Source organism: Hemitrygon akajei, chromosome 12 (assembly GCF_048418815.1).
Source record: "Hemitrygon akajei chromosome 12, sHemAka1.3, whole genome shotgun sequence".
In the NCBI taxonomy this organism is placed as follows: Eukaryota; Metazoa; Chordata; class Chondrichthyes; order Myliobatiformes; family Dasyatidae; genus Hemitrygon; species Hemitrygon akajei.
The window spans coordinates 14,081,616-14,099,887 of record NC_133135.1 but is presented as its reverse complement, the minus strand read 5'-3'; the positions used below and the strand labels follow the sequence as shown (position 1 = coordinate 14,099,887).

At 42.8% G+C, this 18,272-nt stretch overlaps 1 protein-coding gene and 3 pseudogenes across 2 annotated transcripts in view; all 4 read left to right on the top strand.

The window, feature by feature from the left end:
• The window catches only part of st6galnac3 (ST6 (alpha-N-acetyl-neuraminyl-2,3-beta-galactosyl-1,3)-N-acetylgalactosaminide alpha-2,6-sialyltransferase 3), a 299,917-nt gene that overhangs the window by 78,072 nt on the left and 203,573 nt on the right, over nucleotides 1–18,272 (top strand). The gene's annotated exons all lie outside the window — the stretch shown is intronic.
• On the top strand, nucleotides 6,632–7,192 carry LOC140736544 (sin3 histone deacetylase corepressor complex component SDS3 pseudogene; annotated as a pseudogene).
• LOC140736543 (sin3 histone deacetylase corepressor complex component SDS3 pseudogene) lies at nucleotides 7,093–7,645 on the top strand (annotated as a pseudogene).
• LOC140736542 (sin3 histone deacetylase corepressor complex component SDS3 pseudogene) lies at nucleotides 11,172–12,139 on the top strand (annotated as a pseudogene).

The window sequence follows — 18,272 nt, the reverse complement described above, 5'->3', positions numbered from 1 at the left end:
AAGTGAGTTAACATTTATGGGGAGAAGGCAGGAGAATGGATATAAAGAAAATTAACCACGATTGAAATGTGGAGTACTTTTGATGGGTCAAATGGCTTAATTCTCCTTCTGCATCTTATGGTCTTGTGCTGCTTTTAGGAGGATCCTGGTGTAAGATGATTGCTGCCTGTGCTGCTTTACAATACTGACTTCACTTTCAAATCATATCATAGGAATGGCCAGAATAGTGCTGTGAAAATACATAGTCACAGAGAACTTCAGCACAGAAACAATGTCTTTGGCCCAACTAGCCTCGCCAAAATAGTATTCTGCCTAATCCCATCGACCCATTCCCTGGACCCTCACACTTCATATCCCTCCCATCCATGAACTTATTCAAACTTCTCTTAAATGCTTCAATCGAACTGGCATCTACCACTTCCACTATTAGTTCAATCGACACTCCCATCATCCCCTGAGTGAACAAGATCCCCCTCAGGTTCCCTTTAAATATTTTACCATTCAAACTTAAACTGAAACCTCTAGTTCTAGTCTCACCCAACCTCGATGGAAAAACATGGTTGCATTTACCCTGTCCATACCTTTCATAATTTTGTATTCTTCTCTGAAATCTCCCCTCTATCTTCTACAGTCGACTGAATAAAGTCGTAACCTGTTCAACCTTTCCCTATAACTCAGGTCTTCAGGTCCCGGCAACATGCTTGAACGTATTCCCACTTCTGGTGGAGGTTCTGGTGAAAATACTCACACAGTGATGATAGGGAGAGAGTTCCAAGGTTTTGACCCAGTGATGATAAAAGACTAGCGAAATGTTTCCTAGTCATGATGATGCACAACATGGAGACAGTCTGTGTGATGAGGTATTGCCATCCACCTGTTACCCCTGTCCTCTTTGCTGGTAGAGGTCATAGGCGTGGGAGGGCCTGTCTGGATAGCCTAGGCGAGTATCTCTACTGCACTTCAGAGATCAAAGTCCAAAGTAAATTTTACTATCAAAGTACATACAGTATATGTCACCATATACAACCCTGAGATTCATTTTCCTGCAGGCATAGATAGCAAATCTATAGGATAGTAGGCCGGATGGTGGCACAGTGACATCAGCGCCAGACTCCGGAGCAAAGGTTCCTGAGTTCGAATCCAGTCAGGCCGCTCCCGGGCACGGTTTCCATCCGTGCTGGGTTGAGTGTCAAGCTCACAACTCGGCCTCGCAAAAAAAAAACTGCTCTGTGAGAAGGATGTGGGGGACCACTCACAGAATCTTTCCTCCAAGACAACCACTTGAACAAAAGTGGTCACCGAGGCTCTGGTAGAGTATGGCACACAAAAAAAAAGGATAGTAGCTATAACAGGATCAATGAAAGGTCAACCAGAGTGCAGAAGACAACAAACTGTGCAAATGTAAATATCAATAAATAACAAAAACATGAGATAACAAGATAAAGAGCCCTTAAAGTGAAACCATCTGTTGTTGGAACACCAGAAGTAGAATGAGTGTATTTAACCCCTTCTGTTCAAGAGCCTGATGGTTGAGGGGTAGTAACTGTTCTTGAACCTGGTGGTGTGAGTCCTGAGGCTCTTGTACCTTCTACCAGATGGGAGCAGTGAGAAGAGAGCATGGCCTGGCTGGTGGTGAGCTCTGATGATGGATGCTGCTTTCCTACACAGGGTGTCATGTAGATGTGCACAATAGTTCGTGGGGATTTCCCTTTGATGTACTGGGCCGAATCCACTACCCTTTGTAGGATTTTCCATTCAAAGGCAGTGGTGTTTCCATGATGGCCGTGATGCAGCCAGTCAATACACTCTCCACTACTCATCTGCTAAAGGTGACAGTGTGTGTGGAATATGCTGCCACAATGGTGGTACAGGCAGATAAATTAAGGAGATTTAAGAGATTCTTAGATAGGCACATGGATGAAAGAAAAATGGAAAGCTATTTGGGAGGGAAGGATTAGACTGATCTTGGGATAAGTTAAAGAGTCAACATTAGGTTAAAGGACATGCACTGTGCTGTACTGTTCTATGTTCTTGAGTCTGTGGTGGCCAGTGCTATCATGTTTGCTGTTGTGTGCTGGGGCAGCAGGCTGAGGGTAGCAGACACCAACAGAATCAACAAGCTCATTCGGAAGGCCAGTGATGTTGTGGGGGTGGAACTGGACTCTCTGACGGTGGTGTCTGAAAAGTGGATGCTGTCCAAGTTGCATGCCATCTTGGACAATGTCTCCCATCCACTCCATAATGTACTGGTTAGGCACAGGAGTACATTCAGCCAGAGACTCATTCCACCAAGATGCAACACTGAGCGTCATAGGAAGTCATTCCTGCCTGTGGCCATCAAACTTTACAACTCCTCCCTCGGAGTGTCAGACACCCTGTGCCAATAGGCTGGTCCTGGACTTATCTCCACTTGGAATAATTTACTTATTATTATTTAATTATTTATGGTTTTTTAATATTGCTATATTTCTACACTATTCTTGGTTGGTGCGACTGTAACGAAACCCTATTTCCCTCGGGATCAATAAAGTCTGTCTGTCTGTTCTATATGATGGTTAGGTGGCTGGAATCTCTCTTGGTGGAGATTTGTCAATATATAGCACATTTTGTTGCAAGAATCTTGCTTGCTGGTAATAAACCTGTGGTAGAATGATTTTTTTAAAATTTATTGAGATACAACATGGAATAAGACCATTTGGCCCTTCGAGTCACGCCACCCAGCAATCCTCCAATATAATCCTAGCCTAATCACTGGACAGTTTACAATGACCAATTAACCGACTAATCAGCATGTCTTTAGACCGTGGGAGGAAGCTAAAGCACCCGGAGGAAACCCACACTGTCATGGGGAGAACGTACAAACTCCTTACGGGCAGCAGCGGAAATTGAACCTGGGTGGCTGGTACTTTAAAGCGTTGTGCTAGCCACTAGGTTACCACGCTGCCCCATCGGGTCTGATGCCGATTTTGTGCCAATGCGCAACTGTTGCAGGCAGAGTCTCAGGTGGTGACAAGGAGGCATACAGGAGTGAGATAGATCAGCTAGTTGGGTGGTGTCGCAAGAACTTCACACACAATATCAGTAAGGCCAAGGAATTGATTGTGGACTTCAGGAAGAGGAGGTTGAGGGAATTCACACCAATACTCATAAAGGGATCAGAGGAGGCAAGGGTGAGCAGATACAAGTTCCTGGGTGTCAACATCTCTAAAGATCTATCCTGGGCCCAACATATTGATATAATTACAAAGAAGGCACACCAGTGGCTATATTACATTAGGAGTTGGAGGAGATTTAGTATGTCACCAAAGACTCCAGCAGAAGGGTTTATAGATGTACTGGACAGAGCATTCTAATTGGTTGCAACACTGCCTAGTATGAAGAGGCCGCTGCACAAGACTGGAAAAAGCTGCAGAGAGTTGCAAGCTCCGTCATTTCCATCGTAGGCACTAGCTTCCCCAGAATCAAGCATAACTTCAAAAGTGATGTCTCAAAAAGGTGGCATCCATCAATTAGGACCACCATCACCCAGGACATGCACTCTTCTCATTGCTACCATCAAGGAGGCAGTCGGTACAAGAGCCTGAAGACATACACTCAATCTCTTATGTACAGCTTCTTTCCTTCTGCCAGCAGATTTCTGAATGGACAATAAACCAATGAACACTACCTTAGCATTTATTCTTTATTTTGCTCTTTGCACTACTTATTTAATATAATTTTTATATATTTATTTTTAATTTTAATTTTATATTTAAAAAATTATGTTTTGCTCTGTACAGCTGCTGTAAAACAACAAATTTCGCGATGTGTCATTGCAGGAATGAAAGGGTGATCATATGAGGAACATTTGATGGCTCTGGGTCTGTACTCGCTGGAATTCAGAAGGATGAGAGGGGATCTCATTGGAACCTTTTGAACGTTGAAAGCCCTAGACAGAGTAGATGTGCAAAGGATGTTTCCCATGGTGGGAGAGTCTAGGACAAGAGGGCACAGCCTCAGGATAGAGGGGCGCCCTTTCTAAACAGAGGTGCGGAGAAATTTCTTTAGTGAAAGAGTGGTGAATTTGTAGAATTTGTTGCCACATGTGGAGTCAGGGTCATTTGGTGTATTTAAGGCAGAGTTTGATAGGTTCTTGATTGCACATGGCATCGAAGGTTATGGGGAGAAGGCCGGAAACTGGGGTTGAGGGGGAGATTTTTTAAAAAAAGGATCAGCCATGATTGAATGATGGAGCAGACTCGTATATCTTATGCTCTTATGGTATAATAAACCTGATTCTAGTTCTTGCTTTCATGCAGGCGTGAGCTGCATCATTTGAAAACAAGTAACAATGGGCACCAGGGTAGAGTAGAGGTTAGCATGACGCTGTTACAACTCGGGGTGTTCCAGAGTCTGGAGTTCAATTCTGGTGCCATTCTGTACATAGACTCTGTACTTCCTCCCCTTGGAATGTGTGGCTTTTCCCCAAGTGCTCCAGTTTCCTCCTGTACTGTATAGCTTACAATATTATAAGGGACTACTTTATGTTTTAGTTACACGTTCTTGCATGCGCTATTAGACGCGTATTGATCTGTAGGTGTGTGCTGAGTTCGGATCATGCCAGTAAAGAACCATGAAAATTGGCTCCAGTCTCCAGCGTTTTTATTAATAGCATTGCTGTGTAACCAGGCCACATACACAACAAATTGGCAATGAGTATCATGAACCTACATCATGTCGGAACGCCATGTTTTAATTGATAACAACACTCTGAGGAAGAGTGCAAGGAACAAGCCAAGGAGCGGGTGAAGGAGGCAGAGTGAGGCCGCAAGTCTGAAAGGAAGCAGGAGCACAGCCATGGTCGGGAACGTCGGAAGACCAGGAGACACAGCCGGCGCTGACATCCAGGGGCTGAGAGTCTGCCTGCCCCAGAAAGGAGATAAAAAGGAGCTACACACACACACACACACTTAGATGGAGTACGCTTGTGGTACTAGCAAAAAGGACAAGTGAGTCAAAAAAAAGGGAGAACAGAACTTAATTAACATCGCAAAGATGGTGATGATTGGAACCATTACAGCATTTGATAGTGGCATTGAAGACTGTGGAACTTAGGCTACATCCACAGTACGCCGGATAAATCTGTAACCGAAGCTTTTTCTCTTCGTTTTTACCCTCTGTCCACACTAAAACGGCATTTTCGTCCCCCGAAACCGGAGCTTTTCAGGAACGCTTTCCAGGGTGCGTATTTTTGAAAATGCTGCTCGGGCAGATCAGTGTGGACGGGGTAACCAGAGACTTCTGAAAACGCTATCAGACAGCAGCGCGCTATTTCATTGTTTTCTTGAATGCAACCTAACAATTTCAGAACAGACGGCAAAGAGACTGAAGCCAGAAGAGTTAGAAATGTACTTACTAAATACTTTGACCCATAACTTACTGAATAAATAAGTATACTCACTTTGCCCTGTTTTCTGTCCTTGCTCGTATGAAGGTGGTTTACCTATTTATGCAAGTACTTCTCTGACAATAGATGTGTAACAGCCTAATGTAACATTGTATGAAAATACAAGATAACACTGATGCAGACATGTTTTATACATTTAACAAGGTGCTTTATTAATGCAACAGAGTTAGTCAGTTTTTCAATGTTCGTTGTCAGCCGGGTCAATCTGTCCGTGAGCTCCCTGTCGGTTGCCGCCGTACGCTCCAGTATTTGTTCTTTTTAGTTTTAAGTTCTCCTGCGCGAGAGCCAACAGCTGTCCATAGTCTAAAGTTTTTCTAGTCTGTAAATACACAAACTGGCACTTTTACGGCGAGATTCGACACCAAACATGTTGCTTGTTTTCGGTAAATGTGTCCTGTACATGCCCAGTAGGAGGAGATTCGACAAAATCTCCGTTAGAGATATTTTCAAAAACGCATAGTGTGGACACCTATCGTTTTTACGTGAAACCGGTGTTTTCAAAATTATCCAGTCTAGTGTGGATGTAGCCTTACATTGAAAGAGTAGAGTTATTTTGTGATGCTCACAATGCTAATGATGAAAAGAAAACCAGCGCCTTACTCGGTGTTATGGGAGCAAAAACATACGGACAGCTACGGAGCTTGTTAACCCCTGAAAAGCCAGTTGACAAAGTGTTCAAGCGAATAGTAGACACTCTCCAACAGCATTTAAACCCCAAACCACTGGTCATTGCTGAAAGATTTAAAATTCACAATTGGAATCAGAGCAAAAATGAAAGCATTTCTGAAAATTGTGCTGAATTGCACAACTTATCTGAACATTGTCAATTTGGAGCGGGTCTAACAGACAGATTGAGAGACAGATTAGTGTGTGGCATGCACTGTGAAACCACACAGAAGAAGCTCCTGGGTAAAAAAGACCTTATGTTGGAGAAGGCGCTGAACGTTGCAGTATCAATGGAAACAGCAGCACGGGGTGCTTCAGAGATACAACAAAAATCTCTGGAATATGCTACAAATAAAATGTCACTGAGCAGAAATGAAGGAAAAAATGTTACCATTGTGGGGATGTATCACATAACCCTGATGACTGTTGGTTTAAAGACAAAGAATGCAGAAATCCCATTACTGGGATGTTAAAGGCACAGAAAAATCCAGCTGGATTGGCACACCGTTAAGGCACTAGATGTGTCAACAAAGGAGGGCAGCTTGGCGGGGAAGATGTCAGCAGCTCTCCTCTCACCCATTGTCGACCATTACAATGATGAGGAGGAGCTAGACAGCGTCAACGATGAGGACGAACGCAATATCCGTGGCCGCGACTCAGATGAAGATACAAAGGATGCAAGGGAGACAGATATTGCCAGTAAGCAGGATGATGAAGACTACCTGGAAGTAAAGGAGCAGATGTACCAGGAGAAATTGACATCTCTCAAGAGACAGCTACAGCAGTTACAGGAAGGCACTTTGCAGGAGTATCAGAAGAGGATGAAGAAACTAGATCAACTATACAAGGAAAGAATACGAAATGCAGAGCTTTGTCTGCAACTGGAGACAGAACATGTGGAAAGGAATTGTATTAAAGAGAAGAAATTACAGTGAAGCAATTTGAAGATTAAAAAGATTGAGTTAGAAGAAAAGAAAAAGATGATTTGGAATGGGAGGCTAACCATGGAACTCACAGGTGATTCTATGGAGGTGAAGCCAATAATGACTAGGAAACTAAGGAGGAGAACTAATGACCCTGTTCCAATTACAGACAAAAGACGAAAACCTGCACCTGCGCAATTGAATTACTTGTTAACAGATGAACAGATAATGGAAGATCTACGAACTCTCAATAACTTTAAATCTCCGAAAAGACCAGCGTCTCTGTCTTTAACTGAGCATCTTCCCAGCACTCCTGCTGAATCACCAGCACAAAGATATCACGCACAAATAGAAGATGGAAAGTTATATTACGATCAGAGATGGTATCATAAAGGTCAGGCTATCTATTTGGAATCTAAGGAGAATACGAAGATTCGCTGTGTAATTAGCTCAGTTGGAACAAATGAGATATGGGTAAAGAAGACAAGTGATAGTACAAAGATGAGTATATATCTAGGACAGCTGCACAGAGGAGTCTTCATTATACAGAGGCGATCTGCTGCCTAGAAACCTTAGCAAGTTGGAGGCCCTAATCTTCTTAACTCCCTATGCTCAGAGGTAAACTTTTCATGCATTTTTGTGCAAATCTATATTTAAACAAATCAATTTATTGACAGACTGAATGAAGAACACACCATTTGAAGACACTTACCAATGCCATCTCAGTTTTGATAATTGTACATATTTTTAAGAATAGCATTGACCTTTACACGGATTTCACTTGTTTTCATCATCTTTGCAAGATTGAGGTGCCTACTCTTTATGGCTGGAATCTGGCAATTTGTGGATTGTTTAATTTATTCCAGACAGTAGAGTGAAGATCTATTTGCTTCAGTGCTGGCCAATCTAGAGAAGACCCCCCCCCCCCCACCTAGAGACTTGAGTTACAAATGGGTCTTAGACCAAAATTAGAAAAAAAAGGCTTCTTATAATTCTATATTATTACGTTACTCAGTTATAATTTGATATTTTTAAGTTGCTAAGTAAGCAAATGGTATGCGTTTGTATGTTAAGGGTAAACATATTTGTTTAGCAAAATGCCCCAGTTTTAAAAAAAACAGTTGATATACTATTAAAATAAAAGGGGGAAAGTGTATGGTATACTGTATAATAAGGGACTACTTTATGTTTTAGTAACACGTTGTTCCATGCGCTATTAGGCGTGTATTGATCTGTAGGTGTGTGCTGAGTTTGGATTATGCCAGTAAAGAACCATGAAACTTAGCTTCCGTCTCCAGCATTTTTATCAATAGCATTGTTGTGTAACCAGGCCACATACACAACAAATTGGCGACGAGGTTAACGAACGTACAGTGGAGGATGCTATCACGTATTTGCTGCACAAATCACTCTCTCACCTAGATGGGGTCAGTTGTGCTGTGAGGATTACATTCCTTGACTTCTCTAGTGCCTTTAACACCATCCAGCCCAAGATCTTAAGGCACAAACTAACGGAGATGGGAGTAGACTCTCACATGGTGGATTGGATAGTGGACTACTTGACAGATAGACCTCAGTATGTGCGGTTGGGAGACTGTAGGTCTGACACGGTGGTCAGCAGCACAGGGGCGCCGCAGGGAACCGTACTCTCTCCGGTCCTGTTCACCCTGTACACATCAGACTTCCAATATAACTTGGAGTCCTGCCATGTGCAGAAGTTCGCTGATGACACGGCCATAGTGGGGTGTGTCAGGAATGGACAGGAGGAGGAGTATAGGAAACTGATACAGGACTTTGTGATATGGTGCAACTCAAACTACCTGCGTCTCAATATCACCAAGACCAAGGAGATGGTGGTGGACTTTAGGAGATCTAGGCCTCATATGGAGCCAGTGATCATTAATGGAGAATGTGTGGAGCAGGTTAAGACCTACAAGTATCTGGGAGTACAGTTAGACGAGAAGCTAGACTGGACTGCCAACACAGATGCCTTGTGCAGGAAGGCACAGAGTCGACTGTACTTCCTAAGAAGGTTGGCGTCATTCAATGTCTGTAGTGAGATGCTGAAGATGTTCTATAGGTCAGTTGTGGAGAGCGCCCTCTTCTTTGTGGTGGCGTGTTGGGGAGGAAGCATTAAGAAGAGGGACGCCTCACGTCTTAATAAGCTGGTAAGGAAGGCGGGCTCTGTCGTGGGCAAAGTACTGGAGAGTTTAACATCGGTAGCTGAGCGAAGGGCGCTGAGTAGGCTACGGTCAATTATGGATAACTCTGAACATCCTCTTCATAGCACCATCCAGAGACAGAGAAGCAGTTTCAGCGACAGGTTACTATCGATGCAATGCTCCTCAGACAGGATGAAGAGGTCAATACTCCCCAATGCCATTAGGCTTTACAATTCTACCGCCAGGACTTAAGAACTTTTTAAAAGCTATTATTAATGCTTTTTGAGATAGTGATTTAGATGCATATCATATTTTTTTACTGAGTTAAGTATTGTATGTAATTAGTTTTGCTACAACAAGTGTATGGGACATTGGAAAAAAGTTGAATTTCCCCATGGGGATGAATAAAGTATCTATCTATCTATCTATCTATCATATCGGAACACTGTGTTTTAGTTGATAACGACACTCGGAAGAAGAGTGTAAGGAACGAGCCAAGGAGCGGGTGAAGGAGGCAGAGTGATGCCGCGAGTCTGAAAGGGAGTGGGAGCACAGCCGTAATCGGGAACGTCAGGAGACCAGGAGACACAGTCGGCGCTGCAGCACGTCCAGGCAAGACCACGGCTGGCGCTGACACCCAGGGACTGAGGGTCTGCCTGCCCCAGAAGGGAGATAAAAAGAAGCGACATACACACACATCTAGACAGAGTGCGCTCGTGGCGCTAGCAAAAAGGACATGTGAGTCAAAGAAAAGGGGGAGAACAGGGCTTAATTAACATCGCAAAGATGGCAATGATTGGAACCATTACAGCATTTGATAGTGGCATTGAAGACTGGGGAACTTACATTGAAAGAGTGGAGTTATATTGTGATGCTAACGATGTCAATGATGAAAAGAAAGCCGGCGTCTTACTCAGTGTTATGGGAGCAAAAACATATGGGCTGATACAGAGCTTGTTAACCCCTGAAAAGCCAGCTGACAAAATGTTCAAGGAAATATAGACACTCTCCAACAGCATTTAAACCACCCCAAGCCACTGGTCATTGCTGAAAGATTTAAGTTTCACAGTCGGAATCAGAGCAAAAATGAAAGCATTTCTGAATATTGTGCTCAATTACGCTGATTATCTGAACATTGTCAATTTGGAGCGGGTCTATCGGGCGCATTGAGGGGCTAGTTAAGGTGTGGCATGCACTGTGAAACCACACAGAAGAAGCTCCTGGGTAAAAAAGACCTTATGTTGGAGAAGGCGCTGAACGTTGCAGTATCAATGGAAACAGCAGCACGGGGTGCTTCAGAGATACAACAAAAATCTCTGGAATATGCTACAAATAAAATGTCACTGAGCAGAAATGAAGGAAGAAATGTTACTGTTGTGGGAACATGTCACATAACCCTGATGACTGTTGGCTTAAAGATAAAGAATGCAAAAATTGTAGCAAACAGGGCCACATCGGTAGAGTATGCAAAGCTAGTAAACTGCAGTAAAAGGACAAAATACAGAGAAACAAGAAATCCCAGAAAGGAAATCACAACAATGTACACAAAATGGAAGAAAGCAGTTTTGATGAAAACAACTCAGACAAAAGTGAATTGTCTTGCCTACAACTTCACAGCATGAATGAGGGAGTTGATCAAAAAGTAATATGATCACTCCACACGTGGCAGGCATGAGACTGAAAATGGTGCTGGACACAGGCTATGTACTCGACTACAAGTGACTGTTTTCTCACATACCTCTGAAACAATCTAAACTACTGCTAAAGACTTACACAGGACAGAAAGTGCATCCTGAAGGCAAAATTAAAGTGACAGTAACCTACGGAGATAAAACACAGCAACCAAACATCTATGTACTGAAAAATGGAGGACCGCCATTGCTGGGATGTTAAAGGCACAGAAAAATCCAGCTGGATTGGCACACCGTTAAGGCACTAGATGTGTCAACAAAGGAGGGCAGCTTGGCGGGGAAGATGTCAGCAGCTCTCCTCTCACCCATTGTCGACCATTACAATGATGAGGAGGAGCTAGACAGCGTCAACGATGAGGACGAACGCAATATCTGTGGCCGCGACTCAGATGAAGATACAAAGGATGCAAGGGAGACAGATATTGCCAGTAAGCAGGATGATGAAGACTACCTGGAAGTAAAGGAGCAGATGTACCAGGAGAAATTGACATCTCTCAAGAGACAGCTACAGCAGTTACAGGAAGGCACTTTGCAGGAGTATCAGAAGAGGATGAAGAAACTAGATCAACTATACAAGGAAAGAATACGAAATGCAGAGCTTTGTCTGCAACTGGAGACAGAACATGTGGAAAGGAATTGTATTAAAGAGAAGAAATTACAGTGAAGCAATTTGAAGATTAAAAAGATTGAGTTAGAAGAAAAGAAAAAGATGATTTGGAATGGGAGGCTAACCATGGAACTCACAGGTGATTCTATGGAGGTGAAGCCAATAATGACTAGGAAACTAAGGAGGAGAACTAATGACCCTGTTCCAATTACAGACAAAAGACGAAAACCTGCACCTGCGCAATTGAATTACTTGTTAACAGATGAACAGATAATGGAAGATCTACGAACTCTCAATAACTTTAAATCTCCGAAAAGACCAGCGTCTCTGTCTTTAACTGAGCATCTTCCCAGCACTCCTGCTGAATCACCAGCACAAAGATATCACGCACAAATAGAAGATGGAAAGTTATATTACGATCAGAGATGGTATCATAAAGGTCAGGCTATCTATTTGGAATCTAAGGAGAATACGAAGATTCGCTGTGTAATTAGCTCAGTTGGAACAAATGAGATATGGGTAAAGAAGACAAGTGATAGTACAAAGATGAGTATATATCTAGGACAGCTGCACAGAGGAGTCTTCATTATACAGAGGCGATCTGCTGCCTAGAAACCTTAGCAAGTTGGAGGCCCTAATCTTCTTAACTCTCTATGCTCAGAGGTAAACTTTTCATGCATTTATATGCAAATCTGTATTAAAACAAACCAGTTTATTGACAGACTGAAGAACACACCATTTGAAGACACCAATGCCATCTCAGTTTTGATAATTGTACATATTTTTAAGAATAACATTGACCTTTTCACGGATTTCACTTGTTTTCATCATCTTTATGGCCGGAATCTGGCAATTTGTGGATTGTTTACGGTAATTTATTCCAGAAGTAGAGTGAAGATCTATTTGCTTCAGTGCTGGCCAATCTAGAGAAGACCCCCCCCCCCCCCCCACCTAGAGACTTGAGTTACAAATGGGTCTTAGACCAAAATTAGAAAAAAAAGGCTTCTTATAATTCTATATTATTACGTTACTCAGTTATAATTTGATATTTTTAAGTTGCTAAGTAAGCAAATGGTATGCGTTTGTATGTTAAGGGTAAACATATTTGTTTAGCAAAATGCCCCAGTTTTAAAAAAAACAGTTAATACACTATTAAAATAAAAGGGAAAAGTGTATGGTATACTGTATAATAAGGGACTACTTTATGTTTTAGTAACAAGTTGTTCCATGCGCTATTAGGCGTGTATTGATCTGTAGGTGTGTGCTGAGTTTGGATTATGCCAGTAAAGAACCATGAAACTTAGCTGCTGTCTCCAACGTATTTATTAATAGCATTGTTGTGTAACCAGGCCACATACACAACACCCCCCACAGTCCAAAGACATACCAGGCAGGTGAGTTGGTCATTGTAAATTGTCCTGTGATTAGATTAATTTTAAACGGGATTGTGGGGTTGCTGGGGTAGGCGTTGGGGCTCGAAGACCTAGAAGGACCTACTCCTTGTTAAGTGGCTAAAATTAAAATTAAACCCAGTTTCCCTGGACTCTTTATGTAACAAAAGTTTCTCCCCCTTGGAAGCAATCTAGTAAATTTTCTTGACACTTTCTTAAGAACCTTGATTTCTTTCCTTGAGAGCAGTGCCCAACAAATTGCACAGTATGTCAGCATGTTTCTCGTTTTAGTACTCTCTTCCTCTGGTGGCACGGTTAAGTTAGTGGTGGAAAAATGCTTTACAGCACCAGCAATCAGGGTTCAATTCCCACTTCTGCCTGTAGAGTTTGTATGTTCTCCCTATGACCATGAGGGTTTTATCTGGGAGCTCTGATTGCTTTGGTGACACGGATTGAAGGGCCAGAATTGGCCTACTCCTTGCTGTATCACATTATAAAGGAATAAATAAAAAGTTGAACATGGTTCAATCATCAAATAACATCCCTACTTCTGATGGAAGGAAGGTCATTAATGAAGTATGCTGGAGAGCTGCTGCTGTGGTGTCCTGGGGCTGGAACTCTGTGATTTTTACTGCATTGTTATTGAATTTTGTAAGAACAAAAGAAAATGCCTTACTACTGGGATTGCACACCAATAAAAGAAACAGAGGGAGAGGACAATGATGAGATAACACCGGGGGAACAAAAAAGTGATGAGACATCAGGCTGAAGAAATTCATAGTAAAGAGTTGTTTCTATCTCAACAACACGATATAGAGAGGACAGGAGGAGATAGAATCTGAAATGCACTTCAACAGAAATGTTCACCAGAAATCAAAAACAGTTCATTCCTGTTCTGTGTCAAATCCGACTGATTCCACACATCATTCGCTCAGTGGCCACTTTATTAGGTACAGCTCTACACGTGCTCTTTAATACAAATATCAGCCAATCATGTGGTAGCAACACAATGCATAAAAGCATGCTGATATGGTCAAGAAGTTCAGTTGTACAGACCAACCATCACAATGGGGAAGAAATGTGATCTAAGCGACTTTGACTGTGGAATGATTGTTGATTCCAGGTGGGATGGTTTGAATATTTCAGAAACTGCTGATCTACTGGGGTTTTCATGCAAAATATTTTTTAGAATTTACAGAGTATGGTGCAAAAAAACCCCCAAAACATCAAGTGTCCAGCAATTCTGTGAGCAAAAATGCCTTGTTAATGAGGGAAGAGAATGGTCAAGCTGGTTCAATTTGGCAGGAATGCAACGTTACTCAAATAACCATACGTAACAGTGGTATGCAGAAAATTATCTCTGAATGCACAACACGTCGAAGCTTGAAGTGACACACACAAAATGCTGGGGGAGCTCAGCAAGCCAAGACAGCTCCATGGAAAAAAGTACTGTCAACAGGTGTGTTGCTTGGATTTCCAGCACCTCAAGACTTTCTCTTGTTTGTAACTTGAAGTGAATGGGCTACAGCCGCAGACCACAAATTTACAAGAGTACCTAATAAAGTGGCCACTGAGTGTATCTTCGATGTTAGCCTGGAGAAAGAAGCATGTAGTGCTTAGATATTTTTCACCATTGTGGATGAATCTCTTACATAAGAACATAAGAAATAGGAGCAGGAGTTGGCTGTTTGGCCCATCGAGCCTGCTCTGCCATTCAGTAAGATCATGGCTGATCTGTCCGTGGACTTAGCTCCACCTACCTTCCTTTTCCCCATAGCTCTTAATTCCCCTGCTGTGTAAAAATATATCTCACTGTGTCTTAAAAATATTTAATGAGATACTTCCCTGGGCAGAGAATTCACTACTCTGGAAAAGCAGTTTCTCCTCTCATCTTCATTCTGAATCTTTTCCCACAAACTTGAGGCTATGCCTCCAAGCTTTAGTCTCCCTTACCAGTGGAAATAACTTTCCTGTCTGTAAATTATCTAACACTTTCATAATGTTATATGTTTCTATGTGACCCCCTCTCATTGTTCTGAATTCCAGTGAGTATAATCCCAGGCTATTCTCTCTCTACTCACGAATTAACCACACCAGCTCCAGAATCAACCTCATGAACATCATCTGGACCACTTCCAACACTATTATGTCTTTCCTCAAGTAAGGAGACCAGAATTGCATGCAGTACTTCAGGTGCAACCTCACTAGTACCTTATATTTGCAACTTAACACCTCCCCCTGCTCTTAAATTCAGCCTTGTAGCAATGAAAGCCATATCTAATGTGTGTTAGGGTCACAATTAGATAAATAGATAGATACTTTATTGATCCCAAAGGAAGTTACAGTGTTACAGTGCCATTACAAGTGCACAGACATAAATATTAGAATAGAAGCAGAAAGAATAAAAAATAAATTACCACGAACAGTCTAACAGGAGGGGATCATCACTTCCCCAGCTATAGGTTGACTCATTATAGAGCCTAATGGCAGAGGGTAGGAATGACCTCATTAAGTGCTCTTTGGAGCAGTGCGGTTGTCTTAGTCTATTACTAAAAGTGCTTCTCTACTCATCCAAGGTGGCATGCAGAGGGTGAGGAATATTGTACAGAATTACCGGGATTTTCCATGGGATGCTTCATTTTACCAGACTCCAGTGTGTCCAGTTTGACTCCTATAACAGAACCAGCTTTTCTAATCAGTTTATTGAGCCTGTTGGCATCACCCGTGTTGATGCCATTGACCCAGCACACCACTGCATAGAAAATTGTACTAGCAACAACTGACTGGTAGAACATGTGAAGGAGAAACCTGCACACTCCAAAGAACCTCAGTCTCCTCAGGAAGTAGAGGCAACTCGGGCTGTTCTTGTACACAGCCTCTGTGTTGGTGCTGCACTCACATCCAGGTACACCTCCAGGTACTTGGAGGTCCTCACCATCAGTAGTAACAGGGGGGTACTGCAGACTTGGTCTTCCTAAAGTCCATCACCATCTCATTTGTCTTCCTGATGTTGAACTGCAGATGATTCAGCCTGCAGCATTTGACAAAATCCTCCACAAATGCCCTGTATTCATCCTCCTGTTCTCCCTTTATACACCCAACTATTGCTGAGTCATCAGAGAATTTCTGCAGTTGGCATGACTCAGCGTTGACTGTACTGGCTCCCTTCCTGTTCACCCTGTATAAGGTCTGAGTTATACAGGGTAAGTGAGTTATACAGGGTAAGCAGGGAGGGAGCCAGTACAGTCACCTTTGGGTCCTAGTGTTGCTCATAGCCATGTCTGACACAGCTCTGAAGTTGCACAACTGTTGTTTGCCAGTCAGGAAGTCCCTTATCCAGGATACAATGGAAATGCCAATCTGCATTGAATGGGGCTTTCCCCCCAGCGATGAGGGCTGTGTGGTATTGAAGGCACTTGAGAGATTAAAAAAATGACCCTCACAGTGCTGCCCTGCTTATCCAAATGGGAGTCGGCTCTGTTCAGCAGCTAGATGACAGCATCATCAACTCCAATGTGCTCCTGGCAGGCAAACGGCAGAGAATCAAGGACTGATCTGACTAGGGGTCGGAGGTGAGGTCAGGGCCTCTAAACAGTAGTCATTCAAGACTTTCAGTTGGGCCATCTTGGATTCTGGAACCACACCTGATGTTTTCCACACAGTCGGGACACTTTCCAGGCTGAGACTCAGATTGAAAATGTGCTGGAGAACTCCATACAGCTGCTCAGCACACTCCTTCAGGACCCTGGGGTTCACACCATCCAGTGTCATTGCTGTGCCGTGTTTGAGTTTCTCCAGAGCCCTTCTCACCTGCTCAGTAGTGAAGGTGAGTCCATGATGACTGGGGAGTTGATGGAAGTTGGGGGCTGGGGGAGATCCCCAAAGACCATTTGTGTTGCCTTCTGAAGGGAAAAATGGTGATGGTTCCCCCTGCCAGACAAAAGAAAGCATTTCTAGAAGAGGAAGATTTAAACTTCTTCAGGTTATGAATCCCTGGAAAGCATTGAAAGCACTGATGTTGTGTGTCTCTCAACCACGGGACTTTCTAAAGTGCTTTGCAGACAAGAAAGCAGTTTTGAAATGCAAGGATTGGGCAGAGAATGTCACCATTTGTGTAGATCATAAATACAAGAGGTTCTGCAGATGCTGGAAATCCAGAGCAACACACACAACATACTGGAAGAACTCAGCAGATCAGGCAGCATTTATGAAGAGGAACGAACAGATGACGTTTTGGGCTGAGATCCTACTTATTCAGAATCAGAATAGGGTTTAATGTTAATGGCATATGTCATGAAATTTGTTGTCCTTGTGACAACTGTACAATGCAATACATAATAAAAGAGGAAAAAATTGAATTACATAAAAAGAATCAATTAAATAGCTAAATTAGTGCAAAAATGGAAATAAAATAAGTGATGAGGTGGTGTTCATGGGTTCAATGTCCAATCAGAAATCAGATGATAGAGAGGAAGAAACTGTTCTCGAATCATTGAGTGTGTGCCTTCAGGCTTCTGTACCTCCTTACTGGTGTAGCAAAGAGAACAAGGCATGATGGGGGTCATTAATGATGGATGCTGACTTTTTGATACATTGCTCCTCGAAGATTCCTGGATACTATGCAGGCTAGTGCTTATGATGGATGGAAGTTTGCAAGTCTCTGCAGCTTATTTCGATCCTGTGCAGTAGGACCGCCCCCCCCCCCCCATACCAGACAGTGATACAGCCAGTTAGAATGCTCTCCACAGTACATCTGTAGAAATTTGTGAATGTGTTCGGTGACATACCAAATTTCCTAAAACACCTAATGAAACATAGCCACTGTTATGCCTTCTTTGTAGCTGCATTGATGTGGATTCAGGTTAGATCCTCAGAGATATTGGCACCCAGGAATTTGAAACTGCTCACCTTTTCCACATCTGATCCCTTTACATAAAAATATAAGAAATAGGAGCAAGAGTAGGCCATCTGGCCCATCGAGCCTGCTCTGCTATTCAATAAGATCATGGCTGATCTGGCCATGGACTCATCTCCACCTACCTGCCTTTTCCCCATAACCCTTAATTCCCCTACTATGCAAAAATCTTCCAGCATTGTCTTAAATATATTTACTGAGGTTGCCTCTGCTGCTTCATTGGGCAGAGAATTCCACAGATTCACTACTCTCTTGGAAAGCCTGTTCCTCCTCTCCTCCATCCTAAATCTACCCCCCTGAATCCTGAGGCTATGTCCTCTAGTTCTAGTTTCACCTACCAGTGGAAACAACTTTCCTCCCTCTATTTTATCTATCCCTTTCATAATTTTATATGTTTCTGTAAGATCTCCTGACATTCTTCTGAATTCCGGCGAGTACAGTCCGACTCAATCTCTTCCCGTAGTCTGACCC